The sequence below is a fragment of the Echinops telfairi genome, unplaced genomic scaffold (assembly GCF_000313985.2).
Source record: "Echinops telfairi isolate 266 unplaced genomic scaffold, ASM31398v2 ScPeMD7_7469;HRSCAF=8507_1, whole genome shotgun sequence".
In the NCBI taxonomy this organism is placed as follows: Eukaryota; Metazoa; Chordata; class Mammalia; order Afrosoricida; family Tenrecidae; genus Echinops; species Echinops telfairi.
The window spans coordinates 37965396-37973773 of NW_022111373.1; the positions used below are offsets into that span (position 1 = coordinate 37965396).

The 8378-nt window shown below is 44.0% G+C and overlaps 1 pseudogene; it reads right to left on the reverse strand.

The window, feature by feature from the left end:
• Positions 1-4191: 4191 nt before the first annotated feature.
• On the reverse strand, positions 4192-7285 carry LOC101641311 (annotated as a pseudogene).
• Between the last annotated feature and the right edge of the window lie 1093 nt (positions 7286-8378).

Genomic DNA, 8378 nt, shown 5'->3' on the forward strand with positions numbered 1-8378 from the left:
TAGAACAAAGTATTCTTGCATTGAGAGAGTACTTGAGTGGAGGCCCAATGTCCATCTGCTACCTTAATACTAAACCTATAAAAATAGGCACATAGACCTATTTCCCCATCATCATATGTAAATATATTTACATATGTACATGCCTGTATTTAGGTCTCTATGTATGATCTTTGCCTCCTACTTCTTTCCTCTATTTCCTTTTATTATCCTTGTGTCCCACTATTATGCTCAGCCTTCATTTGGATTTCAGTAATTCCTCTCAGTTACATTGCCCTTGATCAAGTCCTACCAGGCCTGGTTGTACTTCTTACAAGACAGATTTGTTCGTTCTCAGGCAGTCCATTGTAGATTTTATATTTTCTACCCACACCATAGTTCAAAGCCATTAATTCTTCAGTCTTCCTTAGTCATCATCCAGTTTTCATATGCAAACAAGGTGATTGAAAATACCATGGTTTGTGTCAGGTGCACCTTAGTCTCCAAATTAACATCTTTGCTTGCTAGTACTTTAAAATTTGGCAGGCTTGACCAATGCAATATATCACCTGTTTTTTAGCCTGATGTTCCCATGAGTGGTGATTGTGGGGCCAAGCAAAATGAAACCTTTGACAACTTTAACATGTTCTGTTTATCATGATGTTGCTTATTCAGCCAGCTGTGAATAATTTTGTTTTCTTTATGTTGAGTTATAATCAATCCATACTTTAATCCTCACCAGTAGGTGTTATAAATCCTCTCTGCTTTACTCAAGGTGAGTTGTGTCATCTGCATATCACAGATTGTTAACGAGTCTTCCTCCAATCCTGATGCTGTGTTTTTCATATAGACTGATTTCTTGGATTATTTAATCAGCTTGCCGAATGAAGAAGGATATAACCCGGCTGCACACTTTTCCTGATTTTAAGCATCTTAGTGCAATATTTTCTTGTTTATTTGAATGATTATTTCTTGATCTATCTATAGGTTCTTCATGAGCATAATGAGGTTTTGGAATTCCCATTCTTTGCAATATTATCCATAATTTGTTATGATCCATACAAACACCTTTGCATAGCCAATGAAACTTAAGTGAACATTTTTTTGGCAGTCTCTACTTTCAGCTACGATTAATCTGATAACAGCAATTATATCCCCTTTTTCCATGTCTTCTGAATTGGGTTTGAATGTTTGGCAGCTCCCTGTTGATATAATGATAGACAGCTGCAATCATTTTCGAATCATGCTCAGCAGAATGTTACTTGTGTGTGATGATAATACTGTTGTTTGATAGCTTCCAGATTCTGCTGGGCTTCTTTTCATTGGAATAGGAATAAATATGGATCTCTTTCAGTTAGTTAGCCAGATAGCTGTCTTCCAAATTTCTTCATAGGAGTGGAACATCCCAACTGATATTCATCAATTCCTGGAGCCTTGTTTTATTGCCAATGCCTTCTATACAGCTTGGATGTCTTCCTTCAGTACCACTAGATCTTGATCATTGCTAAATCTCGAAAAGTTTGAGCATTTGTCAATTATTTTTGGCACTGTGTGACTCTATGTATTCCTTCCATCTTAGTTAGATGCTTCCTAGATCATTTAATTTTTTTTTGTTCACCCACCACCCTCTACTGTAGAGTCAATCCTGATACATACATAGTGACTTTGTAGAGCAGAGTAGAACTGTTCTGTTGGGATTCTGAGGCATAAATATATATATTCCCTTCACTCTGCTCTAGCATCTTTAATCGTTTTTTATGATTATTTGATCATAATCCATCCATCCATCCATTGTGTCAAGCACTTTTGTACATTTGTTGCCATCATTGTTCTCAAAACATTTTCTTTTCACTTGAGCACTTGGTATCAGCTCCTCATTTTTTCCCCTCCCTCTCCCACCCTCCCTCCCTCATGAACCCTTGATAATTTATAAATTATTATTAATTTTTCATGTCTTACACTGACTGATTTCTTCCTTCACCCACTGTTGTCTGACCCCTGGGAGGGGGTTATATGTAGATCATTGTGATCTTTTCTCTCCCCATTTTCCTCTTATCCTCCTGGTTTTGTTACTCTCATTATTGGTCCTGAGGTGTTTATCTGCCCTTAATTCCCTATGTTTCCAGCTCTTATCTCTACCCATGTACATGCACTGGTCTAGCCGGATTTGTAAGGTAGAATTGGGTGGGGGGCAGAGAGGAAGCATTAAAGAAGTTGAGGAAAGTTGTATGTTTCATCAGTACTATACTGCATACTAATTGGCTTGTCTCTTTCTTGTGACCCTTCTGTAAAGATCCAATTGTCTAATTGTCTACAGATGGGCTTTGGGTCTCCACTCCACACTCTCCCTCACTCACATTGATATCATTTTTTGTTCTGGGTCTTTAATGCATGATACCTGATCCCATCGACATCTCATGATCACAGAGGCTGGTGTGCTTCTTCCCTGTGGGCTTGTTGCTTCTCAGCTAGATGGTCGCTTGTTTATCTTCAAGCCTTTAAGACCCCAGATGCTATATCTTTTGATAGCCGGGCACCATCAGCTTCCTTCACCACATTTGCTTATTCACCCGTTTTGTCTTCAGTGATCATGTCGGGAAGCTGAGCATCATGGAATGCCAAGTTATTAGAACAAAGTGTTCTTGCATCGAGGGAGTACTTGAGTAGAGGCCCACCTAGTTCTTTCCTCTATTTCCTTTAACTTTTCTCTTGTCCCACTATCATGTTCGGCCTTCATTTGGGTTTTAGTATTTCCTTTCAGTTACATTGCCCTTGATCAAGCCCTACCAGGCATCTTATGCCCTCCTCACCACCAATTTTAGATCACTTGTTGTTCCTTTGTCCCTGGGTTTGTTAACACCCACTTCCTCGGCACCCACCCCTTGCCTTTCCCATGTTCCCCCTGAACCGTTGGTCCTGTTGTTTCTCCTCTGGATTGCTTATTCTGCCAATCTTCTCTAGCTAGACCTTCAAAGACAATAATAAGCACAAAAACAAAACAGCAAAACAAAACAAAAGAAAAGAAAACAACAACAACCAATGACAAAAAAAACCACCGAAATACAAAACAAAACCAGGTCTGTTTGTTGACCTTTAGGAGTGTTTTCTGGTCGAGTCTGATGGGGTACCATACATGCCTTGGCCTGACAGTCTATTTTTGGTATCCCTAGGGATTTCATTGTTTTGTTCCCCTTACTGCTCTGTTGCACACTCTTAGCATTTAGCCCCGGTGTGGTGAGGTCAGATTGGGAACAATTCCTGCACTGTGCCTCCAGTGTTGTCCGTCGTAGCTGCTATGGGTCAGTGAGGAACATTCTGTTTCACGGTGGGGCTGGCCCTATGGTCCTCTCTGTGCATTGGCTGCTCTGAGCAGGAATATCGTCCTTGAGGCCTGGTGAGCCAGGATGTGTTCCACTCTCTCTCCTTCCCTCTTTGTTTGCTCCTGTGTGCATATTTTTAATAGTTTTAGTTGACCTATAATGCACATGTTTAAACAGTTCAATAATATCAAGTGTTGTGCAACCATCACCATCCCCCCCATTTCTAGATACAATTTAATCTTCACAATAGTTACATAAAGGCAATCATAATGAAAACAAACAGTATCTCAAGTCCATATCCTCTCTGATGATGTAAAGGACTCTTACACCTTAAAGTTCCTGTCCAGAGTGATACAAAACTTAGTGCTAACTGGACAACACTGACTTAAGGACGAGGAGATAATCATTTCCCATTTACACAGTGTAACTGGGTCAAGACTAAGTTATTTAGTTCTGTTTGTGAGGTAGAAGGAAGTGCATTAAAAAATCAAAGTTTATAAACAAGTAAATAACAAAATACAGCTATTCACATTGATATGGGGGGGAAAGTTATTCTCATGTTATACGGATTTCCTTTCAGGAATCAAAAGCCCAGGGTGAATAAATTTTTAGCTTTAGTTCCTGACTTCAGGACAGGCAAATAATGATTTCAAATAAGTACAAGCATAGTTACTAGTATTTAACAAATGGAAGCATTTTTTGAGAAAAAGGAATCTACATTTAAATATGTGTACTAATATTAATAGGCCTAAAAATCTGAGGAATAATGTTTGAGGGGCAAGACCCATTGAGCAGAGGACACTAGGCTGGGGATTCTTCCTATATTACCCACATAAAACGAAAGTTTGAATTCTCATTTTATGTCTGGTCTCCGTTTCTTCAGCATGGAACAGAATCAATTTACTATGGAATTTCTGGGAGCTTTAATAGTAGCAACAGGGAGAAGAGCAGACAAGGATTTTCCCCCTCTACTATTATCAGCATGAAGCTGAAAAGAGCATATACATTGGGTCCAGTTTGATGAACTTCTCTGAATCCTTTCTACTGGCCAAGCAGAGGCCATGGGGTCGTCTGGTCTCTGACGTTTCGTCCTACGAGCCTCCCTTTCCTCTTCCGTTGGCTCCTGGACTTCATCCATACTATCATAAGGCCGCTTCAGCTCATCAAGTTGTATGGACTTTTTGACATGAAGAAAGAGGGCCTCTTCTGAATTCGGTGCCTTTTTCAGTTTTCCATGTTATTCCTTATCGGAACGGCCCTTGCCGTGTTTCTTCTCCTGTTTCTCCTCTTTCAGTTTTTCCGGATGTATTTCCATGAGGGTTTGAGGCTTCTTCATGGACTCTTCTCCAGTGCCCTCACTTGGAAAACATGCCACTGCATCAGAAAACCCCTTCCCAGCTTCTCTCGCACTTGACAAGAGCGGCAGCATTGTATTCCCATTGGCCTTCTTTGCAGTCAGATCCCCAGATACGCGTGTGAGTGTTGATCTTCACGGCCTCCTCATACTTGGAACAGGTGACAGCCCGCTCCTGTCCTTTGATGATAATCCTGTGTCTCTAGTGTGCCACGTGGTCCTCAGTCTGAGCTCAAAGCACTTCAGCTGGAGGAGCATCTGGGTGTCCTTGGCCACCATACTTTTCCAGGATGCTTGCTTTCTGCTGTGGTTTGAAATCTTCCTTTTTAACTTTGAAATCTCTACACAACAGCCCCAGCGTTGCAGGTCTGTCTTCTGATGCACGCGCTTCAGATCCCTGTCACAGGCCTCCCAAGCAAACAATTGTGCCTGTGCCATGGCGATGGTATCCTGTGTGACGGCGACATTGCCTCTTGCACAGCTAACTGCAAATGGATTCGTTCCTGCACGGGCATAGGGATTCTCTCTCATCGCCTTACTTTTGGGGTCATAATAAGCAGAACTTGGATCTAAATTCCGCAAACATTTTGCAATATCTTCGCTGATCCTGAGATTTAGGACAGTCATTCGTCTCTTCGAGTCCAAATTCTGTCCTACCATGTCAATACCAGCAGCATATTTATCTTCATCTTTGCTATTATGTTCTTTTCCATCTGGGAATTGGACTCTTCCTCTCCCCACTGGTGCTTTGGAGAAATCAAACTGCTCCACTAATTTTCCCGAGGCCCACTCTTCCTGCACCTTTTGGGCTTTCAGCATTCGTTTTTGCCAGATCAACATTGGCAAAATCTTCCACAAATCACGTGTCCTTCTGGATTGCAGCCATTCCACCGATCTCTCTTCCCATCATCTTCTAAGGTCACTGGAGACTGGACATGTTCCTCTGGACTTATATTCCTACCAATAAAGTTTGCTCCAACTCACATAGGTCTCTCCCAGCAGTGTTTGTGTGCCATAGCCCTGGTTTCCAGCGCTCCTTTTCCTTTTACGCCCCTTTTGCGCCGTTCTCCAGATGAGCTGCACTGCCTTTGCTGCTCTGGCGGTGGCCTTCTATGGATCAATATGCCATGGCACGAAAGAAATATACTGAGGGACATCAGCGCTGATGTCTTTTCCTCCTTTATCAACTTTTGCAGGAGCATTACCCAGTTTTCGCTGTTCTTCCAGCGCCTTCTTCTTTCTCCAGTCGTCTCTGGTCATCTTCTTTGGTTCCTCCAAACTCAATTCTTTGGACCCGGACAAGGGGTCAGCATAAATTGCTCCTAGAGCTGCAGCCAGCGTGGCAATGGGACACTCAGTTTCCAAATCGACCAGGAACACACCGAAGAGGTCCAGAGAGAAGCTAAATTAAAAGCAGGAGGCACCTCGGCCCCAGAGCTACTCAAACCCCTAAGCCACGAACCACGGCGGTGGGGCACTTTCCGCGTCTAATCACAGCTGCACGCAGTAACAGGGGGATGAACAGCAGGGAGCTTTCCCTGTAGTATTCCTTACAGGCGGGGCGCCAAATGTGGAACCTGGAGGCTCAGGCGGGGAAACTAATGCAGAAGGAAGGAGCAAGCTTAAGCAGTGGGCAAATGCAGAAGCTGAATTCAACTGGTTAATTAATAAACACCAGGGTAGTTCAACCCCCATTTTCTGCTTAGGAAATAAAATCACTGGTTTATGCGTGACACCAATCTGAGTAATTTCCAAACGGTCTTCCCAGACCATGTGGATGCCTCTGGGGTCTGGCCCACATAGCAAGACGTGCATGGGGAATAACCCCAGCCGGACACCTTGTTTTGGGACTTGAACACGGAACCCCCTGATCCCGGAGTCCCCTTCAGTCTGAGCGAAACTGTGAGTGTTCAGCTAGAGGGTCTGGTCTCTCCAGATCCCTTCCGGTTGTCCCGGGCTACCCGCGCTCCAGACTGCTGGGTCCAGGCGGGCCGTCGGGGTGGTCAAGACGCCGGCCAAGTCCACACTAACTGGGGATGCGTCCTTCTTTGGCCAGGTACTTCTTAATATCAACGCAGCCTCTCGGGCACACGTTAGGAACGGAGGAAGGGAACAAGGCACAGAGGGTTGATGTACGCAGTTGTGTGGCTTGCTGAATCGGTTGAAGAGTGCAAATATTTTATAAGCGAATGATTCTAGAGCTCTGCCCGCTTTTGGTCTCGTACTGGGGCAACAGTGGCCGAGGTCGCCCACACAAGATTTCATAGGGAGTAAACCCTTCCTGGTAAGGGGTACACCTTGCTCTTAGAAGGGCCAACGGCAGTAAGTCAGGGCCACTTTTCCCTGGGTTCCAAAAGTAAGGTTGTTTTCAAGGTCCTAGTCATCCTCTCAACCTGGCAAGACCTTCCAGGTCTACAGGCAGTGCAGTTCCCACTTTTTATCTAGGTCTGGGACTGTGGCCTGGGAAGTTTGAGCCACAAAGCTAGGACCTTTGTCTGATCCTAGAGTCAATGGCAACCCATATCTAGGGATGATTTCAGGGAACAACCTTTTTGCTACCACTGGGGCCGTTTCTCTGAGAAACGTTTAAAAAACCCATTGCCCTGTGCTGGAGGACTTACCTCAGTGAAATCATTTTCCCACCTTTCTCCTGAAGTCAGTGCCTTTCCCCAGAGCCCCCCAAACGTTTTTCCTGTCTTAGCATTCACAAGCTCAGCACCTGGAGGCAACACCTGGAGGTGACAGGTCAGTTAAAACAGGATGGCAGACTGAGGTGTGGCAATAAAAGGACCTTCATCTTCATCTCTCCCAGATGTGTAACTGCGTGGAGCTTCTGCAAGAGGGTCCACAGAGGACATGTGGTCCTGATAATCGGCCATCTGGCTGGGCCCACCACCAGGGGCCCTAATGGCTCCCCTGAGGTGATTCTTCTTTTCCTCCTCTTCTGTATGGACTGTCTAGTAGTTCAGGGGTAGGGAAGGTCATTGCTGGAAGGATGGATACCGATGGGACTGGACCTAAGGTAGCCTCTCTGGTTGCTTTGCTGGGCAGCCTGCTTCCAATGGCACTGAGGATAACCCCTTTTTGATTTGTAGGGAAGTGCATAACTGCCACTTTCTCAGGGAGCCAAACAATTTTGATCCAGCTGTAAATCTTTTTGGAGCATATGATTTTCAATGGCAGGGCCTCATGGGTTTGAATTACTGGTAGTTCAGATAACATACCAACATTTAGTCCAGTATGCTTACTGTAGCTCGTATTCCTTCCATTTTCTTTTGGTGCCTCCTTCATCATTTAACGTTTTTGCAGATAGGATCCTTCAATATTGCAACTCAAGGCTCACGTTTTTTCTTCAGTTCTTTTAGTTCCAAGCAATGCTGAGTATGTTCTTTCCTTTTGGTTTTCTAACGCCAGGTCTTCGCATATTTCATTATAATGCTCTACTTTTTCTTTAGCTGGTGTGGTAGTTGCATCTGTTGTCAATTTGAGTTTTAAGAGTGAAGGGGTGGAGGGGATGGGAAAAAAAATGGTGACCCATTAGGACTCACCCATCAGAGCTGCTGCTGCCAGACCAGGAAATTGGGAGGTAAGGTGAAGGAAATGGGGAGGTGGTGTCCGGAAATTAGAACTAGGGTACCAGGGTCTCTCCTGAACCCAATTTTGGTGTGTGATTTCCACTCACAAAGCAAACCAAGAATGCTTTAAAGCACTCTAGCTTTGATGAGCCT